Consider the following 14763-nt stretch of genomic DNA (forward strand, 5'->3'; position numbering starts at 1 on the left):
GCCCAGAACCTCTGGTGAAGCTGCAAGCTGCAAGAGGTCCCTTACCATCTCATCCAATTGCTCTTGGATAAGCAAATAGTCATATATCTCTTCTTAATGCGGAGAAAACCAGTTAAAATCAATAACTCACACTTAACTACATTATTTAATACCTAGTTCACATGCTCAACAAGTTCAACGTACCAACTACTATTAAATATGAAGAAAAAAATCAAAAATTCCCTTTTCATCGAAATTAAGATGGAACCAATAAAAAAAAGGTTGAAATGCACCTGAGAGCACAGCTTGAATAGCTTCCAATTGCATACCCCTAAAATCAGGATACCTAAAATGCCATCTTAAAATCTTCACAAGAGATTCCTTGCTACACAGTTGCTCTTTCTTCTTGTTCGCAATGGCGTTGTTCAACGGTAACGGTGATTTCTTCTCCATCTCGATCCCAACCTGTGAAGTCGAAAGTCAATTATCAAATTCATCAATTGAAGAATTAAGAATCGAAATATGAATGGAAAGAACGAACCTTTTGATCGATTGTTTCGCGTGTTGGGGAATGGACACTGCGAGTGCGAAGATGTTCGCGGGCTTTTTGTTTTCTGAGTTCTATTTCGTAATGATATAAATAGTTCAGTGATTTGCTACCGGCGCCGGAAAAATGCTACATGTACACCCTTTCCGTATCTGGTTCGTGTTTTTGCCAAACTCGTGTTTTAAAAACTACCCATACCGAGGTAAAATTGAACCGGAGTTAAACAGATTGAAATGTGATCAAACCATGGTTAATTCAATTGATTTTTATTTTTCTTATTTTATTTATTTATTTATATTAAGGTAAAAATGAAGGCAATTTATTTTTCCATCCTTGTATTTTTTTATATATTTTTGGTGAAAATTCAAAAATGTTTCTAGAATTCAAAGATGTATCTACAGATACATTTATTTTTCACAAAATTAAACGCAAATGACTGAGTCACCCCTGTTATACTTAATTTTAGTTTGGAGTTGCATATCTGAAAATGTATTGGGGTTAATTCGGAGATACATATTCGAAAATAACTCTGATACTTCAAACCAGAAACAGAGAACGAGCAAAATCTAGAAACAAAAACAACTTGATATTAAATTAAAACATATAACCTTACATAGATAGTTGTTAAGATAAATTAAAAATTACATATCGTTATAAACGGGTAGTTCAGGACGGTCAAATGTGTTCCACATGACCTTTAAATCTTCATTTGTCTTCAAATCAAAGGTGGTGAATTGTATCTTCCCTTTGGGTTATGGAAGTGATATGGTGTGTGGGAGAGATGATCGTGCAAGGTACTGTTATATTCAATTTTCCACTTGACATTTTTGGATATGCATTTCCGAAAATATCACTAAATGGTTAAATAAATCAACTCAATGAAAAATGTGAAGTAAATGAGATTCGGGGTTGTTTTCGGAGATGCATCTCCGAATACACCCCATAATGTTTCTCAAATGCATCTTCAGACCATTTTTTTTGCATAACTGAGGTAGATGTTTCATTACGAAGGATGAGGTGATCTAAGGTGCATCCGGAGATGCATCTCCGAAAATACCTTATGGAAAATTCGGATTTTCAATTGTGTGAGTCACACTCTAAGGGTAGAAATTGCTAAAATGAATCGGAGTTAAATTGATTGAAATGTGATTAAATCATGGTTAATTTAATTTATTTTTTACTTCTTCTTTTTATCTTTTTTATTTGTTATCTTTAGTTTTTGATGGATTTTTTTTTATAAAACCAGGTTCTCCCCTAAATCAGGTTAAGCCTTATTGGTACAAATATTGATTCACAAGTTATTGCTTTTGGTCATAACTTGGTGGGCCAGATAATGGATTAAACTACTTTTGTTATTGCTAATGTGGTGGATATCCCACTTGCGGAAATTCCCTATGGTTTCTTGAATTTTCTTAATCATGTTGTACAAGTGAGTCACATCCTCTCTAGCAAAGTCGGTGTCTTTCTCTTTATGATGCACTCTTTCAACTATATATTTATTATCCGTGTAAACCTTAACCTCTTCAGCTTGCATGTGTATCGTGAAGGCCAACGCGTGAATGATCGCTTGAGCTTCTGCCTCAACAAGCTTATTGTACCCCTTCTGCTTCTAAGTAGCTTGAGCATCAATCTCTTCCTCTTTGCCACATAAATGAGCTCTCATGTTCCACGCTCCACGTGTGATCAAGTTAGCACCAATGTGAATCACGATTTTTCTGTCATTCCAGCGAACGCTATCTTGCTTCATCATCTTGTTCGGTTGCGTCTTCTCAGTCTACTTGAGGTACTCATCATTTTTATGCAACTTGTTGATTTGCTCTTGATCCACCTTCTTTTGAATGTTATTGTTTAGCTTTAGATGATTAATAGTGTTGTTGTTCGATTTATCTCCTTGCATGTCACTTTGGCCAAGTTTCATCGCTGTGATCGGATGCGTCCTCCTGGTCTGATTGAGGTAATCATCTTTTTTGTTCTTCCTATTGTTTTGCTTTTGCTCTGTCTTCGTTTGATCGTTATTGTTCAGTTCCTGGTGATTGTCTTTGTTGCTTTTATGATTGTCTATGTGCATGTCTCTACTACCCGGGTCCATCGCCATTTTGGGATGCTTTTTATCAATCTACTTGAGATAATCATCATATCGAAGTATCTTATTATGATGTTGATTGTATTTGTTCATCTCTAGGTGAGGGATGTTGTTGTTGATTTGTTTGTCTTTTTGCATGTCACTTATTTGAGCATTGCTACTCCGCTTGTTGTCGTTTTTGCTCTTGTTAGTCTGATTCTTTGTTTCCGGCTCTTCATATTTAATGTTGCTCATGTTCTTCTACTTGACATTATCCTGGAGGTCTTCTTTGCTTCTTTTGCAGGTACTTCTCTCCTTGTTTCTTTTGTTCTTTTGTTTATTCTTGTATTGGTCCTTGTTTCTGTTGTTTTTGCAGTTTTGCTTTTCTTCCCCTTTACCTTCCATACTTCTTTGCTTGATATTATTTAACTTGTAAGTATTAGCTTGTTGCTTTTAATCATTCCTCTTAGGTTTATCCGGTTGATTATCATGACTGATACTCTCCATCTTGTTATTGTTAGATTGATCTTGTCTTATTTCATCTTGTATCCTGATTGGTCAGCTTCTTATTATTGTGGTTTATATAGTTTGTTTGATTGATCTTCTTGTAGTATTTTACACATTTCGGACGAAAATACCATTACATAAACAATAACACAAACAATTAAAACAACTAGAATATAAGAACTATGCGATTACAACCATCAAAACAATTTTGAACATGTAATGCATCATCTTACGAGCGTCTTGGTCGGTCTTAATATCCACTCATTCGCGCACTTCTCCATTTTGGTTGAACGTGGACACAAGCCATTGTATTCTTCTAATCCTTTCATCATCTCCAATTTCTCCCTCTAACCAACTGTACAACGTCCGATTAAGACGTTTAAACGTATCTGTGTTCTAGAGATGAATCTGTATCGGAGCCCCAACGGCGGAAAATATTACACCGGCATTTCGCTTCTGAATGTATGCAGACATGGTTAAGACACAAAAATTTGAAGGAGAGTGGAGTTGAATTAGAGAAAATATGGTAGTAGGGGATGATTTTGTGTGAAAAATATTGCATCTAAGGCACGATATTTATATAGAGAAAGCATAAAATGCATGCGCCAAAAGACTAGACGCCGAATATGTCAACAACATGCAGGCGCCAAAGGCATTGGTGCCTCCACTTAAGGCACCATGCAGGCGTCAGAGGCATTGACGCCTCCTCATAAGGAGCTCAATGCAGACGTCAATGCCTTGGACGTCTCCTCTTGATGTTTAAGGAATGCGTCGGTTCATCCAGCGCATCCTCTTTTAAATGTAGTTATTTTAAGAAAAATTTTAAAATTATTTTTAAAAAATTTATTATTTTGAAATTATTTTCACATAGTTGATTTTTTAAAAAGAAAATGGGAACGGGGTTAATTAAAGGGAATGGATTAGTTGCCTTTCCTTTTATTACCTTTGATAACTTTAGCCTATTTAATAGATGAATGAGTAAATAAAATATATTATTTATTAAAAGAGAAGAAATTTATAGAGATAGAGACAAAAGTACCAATCTCTCATTTCTAAAATCAGCCGATACTTTTTCATAATGAAGTAACTCCAAAAGTAGAAAGAGGTGTCTGGGCAAAGGTTGGATATGTGAATATCATTTATGCAACATATTAAAATAAGATAATACTATTATAATGTGATATTCATATATGTTAATTTGAATTTTCTTTATAGATATATTTTTTTTAGATTGTATGAGAATTTTCTTTTATATAAATTGGATATCTTTATGCCCAACTGTAAAAGACTCATCCTCAAACTACGTAGGATCATAATAGAACTAAAAAATTATTTCAAAAAATTTAACATGTGTTGCATATTCATGACTAAATTTGAACTAAATATTTTTTATTAATCTGCAAAGATCCATCATCTCATTTAAATGCGCTTGGATAGAACATTCATGTAATATTAGTAAAAGAAAGAAAAAGATCTAGATAATTATTATATATAAAAAATTGTTTGAAAATTTTGATGATCATCTTATGAGTATGGATTAATAATTGCTTAAGCAGGTTTCCCATAAGATGAATTAGTAGTGAAAAAAACGAGTGAATTTGGATAAGGTAATTGAAACTTTTTTTGAAGAATTTAAAATTTCAAACAATTTAAATAATTTAGTTGAATTTCTTTTAAAAAATTGTTTGTATAGAGTATTAAGATAATAAAAATTGTTAGATTTTTGGAGTTATTTTTATAAAATTTAAAATTTTAGGACCAAAATTTAAATTTTAAATATAGGAAATGATTTGCAATTTTTAAAATTTAAAGGAATGAATTTGTAAAATTTGAAAACTATTAAAGACTAATTTGAATTTTTTTTAGATTTTAAAGATGAATTTTAAAATTTTAAAAAAAATGGAGATCAACTTACAAAATTTGAAATAATAAGATTAACCAATTGAATATTCAAATTCTATGGACCTAGAGAAATTTAAAATTATTCAATTTAAAGTATCATTTTAAAACCATAAAATTTAACTAGGATTTTATTTTATTTTTATAGATTTTCATTATTTGAACATTTATTTATACTTTTTGTCCAAATAATAAATTTTGTCTAATATTTTAAATTATCTTAAAATATTACATTTTTTCATTAAAATGATTAATCTAAATACATATAATTGTAAAAGTGTCATTTATTCTCTGTTTTATTTTAACGTTTAAAATGCAAGGTAATATTATGATCTCGTCGAGAATCTGTCATGAGAATCATAAATTTGAAATTTCTATTCAGTAACGGAAATTTCTTCTTGAAATTTGAAATACAAAAAGTTGCTTTTATTATTTACTTTATTGAATTTAAGAAATTTGAAATACAAAAAATTGCTTTTATTATTTACTTTATTAAATTTAAGCATAAAGTGTGTCTAAGTAATTCTTAATCCTCAAATCTTAGACTCTCATATCTTAATCATCGTCATTCTTTAGTGCTTAAAAAGTTCTTAATTCTTCATCCTTGAGTTTCCTTCCTCGTATCTCCATCCTCACCTTTCTCTAATGGGCAAGAAGTTCTTGATCCTCAAATTTTTTATCATAAGACCTTTATCCCCTGATCTTTATCTTCTCCATTGAGAAAATATGTTTTCAACAAATGATTTGTCTTATTTTTTTTCACAGTGATAATTTACGCTCCTTTCAAACATATACGAGTAAGGAATATGTGTTTATACACCGAGTACGTTTTTGGATGAGATATAGGATCAGTTTGTTTTAGTTTAAAAAAATGGATTTTATCTTTTTATTTTTAAAAATGGATTTTACAAAAATATTTTTTAAAATATTACAAATTTTTCTAAATTAAAAGATTGAATTGTTTATTGTATAACATAAATATACATTATTGAAGATCAAAACATAGTCAAAATCACAAATTTTAAAAAAAATTGTATCTCAAAAATGATTTTAAAAAAAATATTTGAAATAGCTTCAAAATTAAGTGATTTTTTAAAATTTTGATATACAAAAAAAGTTTCCATAAAATGATAAAATACCTAAAATCATATTTTAAGAATAACTATTCAAACAAAATTTTCATTTGAAGCTTTTATGAAAAGTTTCTTTGTAAATTTTTTTTTACACTAAAATATATAACACTATAAAAATCATTTTTAAGAAAAGCCAAAACAAACGGGCCCATGATTTTGGATGCAAATTTGTTTGTAGACTATCATAAAAATTTAAAATTGAAAAAAAGAAAAAAAATTTAAGAATAATAATAAATTTAAGTTGAAATACTAATTCAGGTAGAAGATGATACGTAAACAACAATATGAATAATAATAAATTTTAAAAAAATTATTGAAACTTGTATTAGATAAATTAATGGTTTTAATTTTTTTTAACAAATAAGACAATTAGTTATAACAGATAATACATTGGTGAATTTTTTACCAAAATAACCCAATTTTCAAGAAAATTCTCAAAATAACCCTGATTTTAAAAAAAAATCCAAAGTACCCCACTTTTAGGAGGAGGCGTCAATCCAATTGGCGACTCCTCTTAAAAATAGAGTGGAGACGCCAATTGGATTGGCTATGGCACATGGTGCAGTCAATCTAATTGACACTCATGTGTATTTTTACAAAGGAGACGCCAATTGGATTGACACCTCAGTGTAAAATGCAATTTTTTTATTATAAATAGATGTGTTGTGTGAATCATTTTTCCACATCTCATTTCATCATTTGAAAATCATGTTTGGTGTTCGTCGCCAATACGGAAAGGTGATTTATGCGAGAGACAAACCTCAGATGTTGATGCTCTTCTGGAACATCACTATGTTCGATCAACTGAAGAGGGATTTGGTTCGTTGGTTAGATGGAAAAATACCAGAAGGGGACAAATTAGAAGTATTGAGAGACTCGACAGTATCTTTGGTTGGGTGTGAATGAAAACTGATAAGGATGTTAGGAAAATGATGTTCGGTCGAGATGACATAACTTTGATTGTTGTAATCAGTTAGAAATATTTCTGTTTTCATTTGGCTTATTTTATACGGATGTTTGTTGTGAACCTCGTTGTAACAAAAACTTTATGATATATGATAATTGAAGGTTATAGAAATACAATGTTACAAAAAGCTTATGACCCAGATGATGCTCCTCGATTGAGATAGTTGTTCTTGTTGTGTCCTAGTTGACGACAGATACTACATAATCTTATCATTTTATATGTCGAATTCCTTTATGTCATGATACGTGTGCTGTTTGGCCTTCCTTTTTTCTTTCGACGCATTTCGTCGTTGTGCCAAACTATATTACCTTCATATGGAGGTCAGTATTCCTCCATTGGTAGCACCGAGAAGCTTTTATTATATACATTCATGACAGTGACGACCTTGTACACATCAGATAAATGGATGTAAGCGTCTTGATGAGTATATGCGCATGCTGCAATGACATGGGAACAAGGATTGCAGAAGGCCTGAAATTTTCCACAGTCGCACCAACTTCTGTTTAGTCTAATAGCATAGGCTAAATTTGGTCTCCCCTCGTCGTGGTCCATTGTTTCCTGGACGCTGAAATTTTGCCTATGACGGTCAAAGATTGTTACAACGTGTGTGCTAGCTTTGATGCTCTCCTCTTTCATGACTTTCATGCAACACTCACTAAATACTTGCCCAGACGTTAACACCGCACTCCATCTTTCACCTCTGGTTGCAAACGTATAAGTCAACCTATAATAGGTCGATCTTACCAAGGCGGTTATTGGCAGATTTCTAATTCCTTTGAATACCCCGTTCATGCACTCCACAAGGTTTATTGTCACGTGGCCCCGTCGACAACCTTCGTCAAATGCCCTTGTCCACTGCTCTACTGGTATGTTATTCAGCCATCTTCCTGTGTCTTCATTAGACAATCTAATTTCATCACGATAATATTGAAATGATGACTAAGTTAGAGCATACCCAACATTCACCACCTTCTTATGAAGATTCTTATCTTTTATTGCACGCATGAAGTTTTGTGCAATATGTCTAATTCAATAGACATGGGTAGAAGGAGGATCATGTCATCCATTGTCATGGTTGTTGTAGGCACTCTCAATGACAACATGTCTATCAGAAACCAAACAGAGATTGACTTGTGGAGCCACATGCGTTCTGAGATGTCGAAGAAAGAAACCCCACCCACCAGCCATTTCACCTTCAACCAGAGCAAAGACAATAGGAAATACATTGTTGTTGTCGTCTTGTGCAACCGTCATAAGCAAAGTACCATTGTATTTTCCGTATAACCAAGTGCCATCAATTTGAATAATAGGTTTGCAGAATGCAAAACCTTTGATGCATGAGTCAAACGCCCAAAAGAGACGGTGAAAGATTTTATTACCTATAACACAGGTTTCGTCTGGCATCATTGTTGGTAATGTCTCCATAATTGCCACAGTTCCTAGGACATATGTTTTTAGTGCCCATAAAAACCGTGTCAATTCTTTATATGAATCCTCCCAGTTGCCAAATACCCGTTCAACAACTTTTGTCCTTGCAATCCAGGCTTTCTTGTAAGATGGAGTATAATTATATTTTGTTCTGATATGGGATATAATTATACTCACCTTCATTGATGGGTCTTTATTAACCAACGACAGAATGTCTTGACATATCAATGCTTCACTTAATTTACGGTGGTCTTGTTCAACGTTAGGTGCAATACAATTGTGAGGTGGGTATATTTAAGCTATCTCCCAAGAGTCGTTTTTCTTTTTGTAAGACGCAGCCAACCGAAACTTACAAAGGATGTTAAGACATTCGATGACATACCTTCTTGAATTAGTGTGTTTCACTGTAAAATCAGCATAGTTGTTCATGTGGAATTTTTTGATAGCTCGCACACATTCTTCTTTGGTGCGAAACATGTCTCCCACCTTTAACTTGCCTTCTGATCGTGGATACGGGTTATAGAAAATACTATTGGATGTTTCATCGTCATGTAGATGCATGTTTGTCATATGTTTAGGCGAATTGTAGACATGACTAGGAGGTATTGACGGTGGTTGACCATCATCTTCAATGTCATTGCTCAACATATGATCGACATGTATCTCGGTCTCCTCTTCTTCTTCATCAACCACGTTCACTTCTGCTTCTGCTTCTGGGTTGACGTCATCTGAGCATTGTGGATCAAATTCATCATATTCATCCTGATTGGTTATTTGAGACTGTTGAGATGGTATACATGGTTGAAGAGTAATATACAACTCAATACAATTGCAGCCTGAATGTTCATGACTAACAAACATGTATTCAACATCTTCATCATCCCGTACCTTAAGCGGGAAAAACTTGCATTGACTGTTCTAAAAAAATATTGGATTTTGATACGTGATCTTTGATACAATACCCGATCCTATACAGGATTGTATTCTTTTTTTCAAATGCAAGAAGGTTGCATTTCTCTTGATCGTAAGTCGAATGGTATCGGTGTTTCGAAAACAAAATCCGTATAACTCAGACTCGTATGTTTCACCATTACAATGAACATTGACACTATATTTCGGTGAAGATGACATTGTGCAGATGAAAATTATTTTCTTGCTGCAGATGAATGTGGGTTGAATGTTGGATGTTGATAGTAAGACACTTAAATAGGCGAGTGATTTGTCCCACATGCAAGCTAGTTTGAAGTGATGTGTCACACATGCAAGCTAGTCTGAAATGATGTGTCAAACATGCAAGCTAGTCTGAAATGATGTATCAAACATGCAAGCTAGTTAGAAGTGACATGTCCAGCATGCAAGAGAGAGGAAATCCACGTGTCACACATGCAAGCACACACTCCAAATGAATTGGCGCCTCCTTACAATCCTTGCACATGAGCACTAATCCATTTGGTGACATCATGTCTTGCATGTATGCAGACCTCGAAACCAAGCATTCAGACCTAGGTGTGTCATGCATGTATCTCTGGAGGCGCCAATTTGAATGGCGACACCATGTACAAAATGCACATGGGCGCCAATTCATTTGGCTACCACATGCAAACACAATTTTCCATGCTCCAATTCATTTGCCTATAAATTTATCCACACCATCAACACTTCTTCCACACCATCACTCACTACTTCTTCTACAATATCAAATCTTTCATCTGCAACAACTTCTTTTAGTTTCATATGCACCAACCGTTTTCATCCCCAACAAGATGTCTATCCTCACAATGGGCGAATCGCACAGAGGAACAGGTGAAAACATAGCAACTTATGTAAGTGTTTTATTGTTTTGTTATTTTTTTTTAATATAGTACCTTTTAATAACATATCAACTTAGTAAAGTTTTTTGTTCTTTCTTTTATAGGATGTTTCAAGGTTTCGTACTCAGGTCCACGAATATGTCCACATGGACCCGATGATTCAACCTTATGTTGAACTCGCCGGTTTTGGACATATAAGCAAAATTATGTCTTGGTCCATGGATAATAAATTCATTCTTGCTTTATGCGAAAGATGGCGTCCCGAGACACACACATTCTGGTTCTCAACCGGTGAGCGTATCGCGACGTTAGAAGACGTCTACATGCTTTTGGGACTGCCTATTGAAGGTAAGGTTGTAAATGGTAAAACCAACTATGCAAATTCAATTTGCATGGACCTTTTGGAGACTGATTTGTTAGAAGATAACTCAAGAGATCAAGGTATACTCCTTTCACGCCTTAAGTCATATTATAACAGTTTACACTTAGATGAGCATTCTACCGAAGATGCTCGAATAATAAAAAAACTAGGTGTTACATTATGCTTTTAATTGGTTCTTTTTTATTTCTCGAAGGTAGTGGTTCTAGTATGCATATTATGTATTTACCTTTACTAAGACATGTAGATAGAATAGGAAGTTATAGCTGGGGATCCGATTGTCTGACTTATCTTTATAGCTCTTTGTGCAAAAACTCACACAAAGACACATCTACCTTTTCTGGATGTGCTGTTTTATTCCAAGTATGGGGTTGGTAAACACTACCGTCCCTAGCACCTGTCAACAACAACCCTTTCACATTCCCGTATCCACAAAAGTAAGTTGTTTAAATTGCTATATATTTACTTACTTCTTTAACGATTATTATCTCTAACTAATATTTTTACCTTTTTGATGTAGATGGTCGGCACGTGGTATGAGTTATAACAGATGTCCTAGACATTGTATTACCTAATATCGCAATTTGTTGGATCACCTTCGACCGACAGACGTAAGGATAATAACCTCATTATTCCGTTATAATTTGTTAACTTCTTCTACCAAGTTTATAATCCAAGTTACTTTCACATTTCAATTTATTTGGCGTCCATACCTAAATTTAGATCATGACCATGAGGTCAACGCTGAAGATGCAGCCGTATGGAGTGCATGCACACCGATAATAAGATTCACAACTGTGGAGATGCACAACAATGATCGTGTGAAGTTGCAGTTCGGTATGCACCACAACATCCCAGATCCCCCAACAAGCTTAGGAGAATGGCATTTGCGCAAAGTTAACGACCAATGGAACTTCAATCCATGGCAAAGTTTCGCAAGACCTGAGTGTCGCAAATGGAAGCACTGCCATAACCATGTCTTAACTAATAAGTGATGCCAAATGAAGAAAAAACAAGTCATACTTATATGGCTTGGTACAGATCGGTTGGTTTTCAGTTCATCGCCGAGGATATGTACCTATACGACCCATGCCAACGAACTTACACACCAGACACCACAACATTTAACCCCTAACAACATTGTCAGATTAGATACACACAACCCCTTGTCCGTCAAACATACAACCCAAACATTCCATACACATAACCCTAATACCAAGAGTATACCCCATACCACCACCAACAAATTGATCATCAACCAGAGACCCAACATCGCTTCGCACCTAACACATCACCCTACCAAAGTCGCCTTAGCCAGAACACCCAACGATCATTCAACACCAACTGTCCCTCCTCCTACCATAGCCAAGAAGCCCAAACCTCACAAAACCAAAACCCCCAACAACCCTATCTCTACCAAACACCCCAACAATCTTTCCAACCTTTCCTTGACGCATCATTCACACCCATGTCTCCCTTCAACCGTCTCGGTCGCCCACCAATGAGTCAAACACAACCCAACTACTATGGCATGAGTCATGAACTCAGCTATGGCGGTACACCTTCGATGCATACTAAAGACTATGTCGATTCGTCTGACTATCTCAATAGGTCATCTCCTGTAGTTGGTAGTGATGCTCCTGGCCCCTCAGATGCTCAAACACCAGTGGTGAATCATCAACGCGGGTTAGGGCCACGGGTTAGGGTAGCTAGGGGATGTGGGACCGGAGGTCGGTTAGGTGATCCTGGTCATCACCATTAGGATTTTTTGTGTAAACAAAAGTTTTTTATTAATTTCAATTTATCCTATTTCGAAATTTTGTATCACGTAGACCGTTTAACAAAAAAAATTACATTTTACACTAAGGTGTCAATCCAATTGGCGCCTCCTCTCAACTGTTACACATAGGCGCCAATTGGATTGGCTGCACCATGTGCCATAGCCAATCCAATTGGCGCCTCCATTCTATTTTTAAGAGGAGTCGCCAATTGGATTGGCGCCTCCTCCTAAAAGTGGGTTATTTTGGAAATTTTCTTGAAAAACTGGGTTATTTTCGTAAAAATTTCTATATTGGTCGATAACTTTCTATTATTCAATATTTGAATCAGTAGTAAAGTTGATCTCGTTTATAACAATAGTATTTGTTTTCGTATATAAAAATATTTTAATCAACAATATTTTTTTTCCCGTGTATAAATATTATTTTTGTTTTGATACGAATTATGAATACATTTTAATCAATAATAAAGTTGTTTCCGTTATCATTCAATATTTTAATTAATAACTTAATTTCCCTGATTTCATATAATTTTAATATTAGGAAAAAACAAGATTTATTAAAGTTTTAAATAAATATAATTTTTCTAATTAACTATTAAAACATCAAGCAAACATCGAATTCTCAGATTTAGTTTAAAATTTCAAATATTTATATTGGATCATTTATACAAAAAATGTGAATAAAAATAATTATTTTAGTTTGCGGTTTTAAAAAATATAAATTATGATTTGGTCAAAAAAAAATTTTTATAGTTGATCGGCATCATCAAAAATATTAATAACAACACATATTTTTATCGTATTTTGTTCAGTAATATGTATTTTTTATGTATACTAATATTATTTTTGCTTAGGCATCATTTATAAAAATATTTCTATAATCTTTATTTTAATTGAGATTATTAATGGAATATATTATCTTATAAATACATTAAAATATCTAATAAAAATATAGTCTAATTTCTTCATGATCATAAATATTTTAAAAAAAAATCATTAAAATAAAAAATCAATAATAAATCAAAAGTTGAAATAAATGCTAATGACACAACATATATTTAAAATTTTATTTGATATATTTTTATATAATAAATAAATTAGTAATAAGTAAATGAATAATCAAATAGAATAGAATTTTAAGATGTTATTCTATATTTTTATTTACTGTAAACAGTTTTATTGCTTTTGATTTTAATACATTTTTATTATAATTCGGTATACAGAATGTACGTATTTACTATAATTATTCTGTTGAAAGGATAAAATATGTTAGTGCAAAGATAACAGCGGTATAAGATTCAATATGCCAGCGTGTTATTGCAAAATTACATCTATGTAAAATTCAATTAATAATAGATTGATATTGGAATGACCCTATATTATTGTTCATAATAAGTAACCGATTTTAATTTATAGAGTTTGGATCTCAATTAAATCAAATCAAATCAAATAATAAATATACTATTTAAATTTTAAAAATATTCTTATCATATATGGCGGGTAAATATCAATAATAACAATTAATTGGTAGGTAAATTAACAATAATATTAAATTACTCAATTAATATTAATCAACTATATTAAATAGTTATTTTTAATTTAAAGTTATAATTTAATAACATATAATTATACAATCAAAACGATGTTATATATGTGTAACATCAAAGGTTGGATCCTTTTCAGTATTTTGCCACACACCTCTATCAAATTTATATACTCTTTTTTTTTTCCAGGTTATTAGGTTTGTAATTTTATAGTCATCTAAATTTGCAGTTACATTAATTTTTGAATTTTTTTTCCAGTGAAAATGAGTAGAAAGGTTGATTCTGTTGAAGACATCAATGACCCAAAAGAAACTTGGCGTCTTGTTGTTCGAATAATGGATGTTTGGAGTGTTGTGAATAATAAGGGTATCATACTCAATTCTATTTCATATATATTTTGAGTTTTATCTTCACTCAGTTCTCTATTGTATCATACTCAGAAGGGGTATCAATACAAAATAGATAATATAGTTCAGTTTTTACACAAAAATGGTGACATCAAAAGATTTATAAATGTGAGTGAAATATGCTCTTTACTTTTTTATTGGAAAAGATATTTAAGCATCCCAATGCATAAATTGATGTGAATGAAAGATAGGAATTAAACTTGCATAATGCACAACCTTACTATTAAATTTAACTACCAGTGCAGATTGTGTTGATCAATAATCTAAGGAATCTAACTTGCATACTTTGGCCAATTAGAATCTGAAGAAGGCGTAACAAT

The 14763-nt window shown here is 32.9% G+C and overlaps 1 long non-coding RNA gene across 1 annotated transcript; it reads left to right on the forward strand.

The window, feature by feature from the left end:
- Positions 1–1941: 1941 nt before the first annotated feature.
- Positions 1942–14476, forward strand: LOC127135860 (uncharacterized). Its single transcript, XR_007808661.1, has 3 exons — positions 1942–2309; positions 2439–2480; positions 14295–14476. It is a non-coding gene; the product is annotated as an uncharacterized LOC127135860 (long non-coding RNA).
- Positions 14477–14763: the final 287 nt, after the last annotated feature.

Source organism: Lathyrus oleraceus, chromosome 1 (assembly GCF_024323335.1).
Source record: "Lathyrus oleraceus cultivar Zhongwan6 chromosome 1, CAAS_Psat_ZW6_1.0, whole genome shotgun sequence".
Taxonomy (NCBI): domain Eukaryota; kingdom Viridiplantae; phylum Streptophyta; class Magnoliopsida; order Fabales; family Fabaceae; genus Lathyrus; species Lathyrus oleraceus.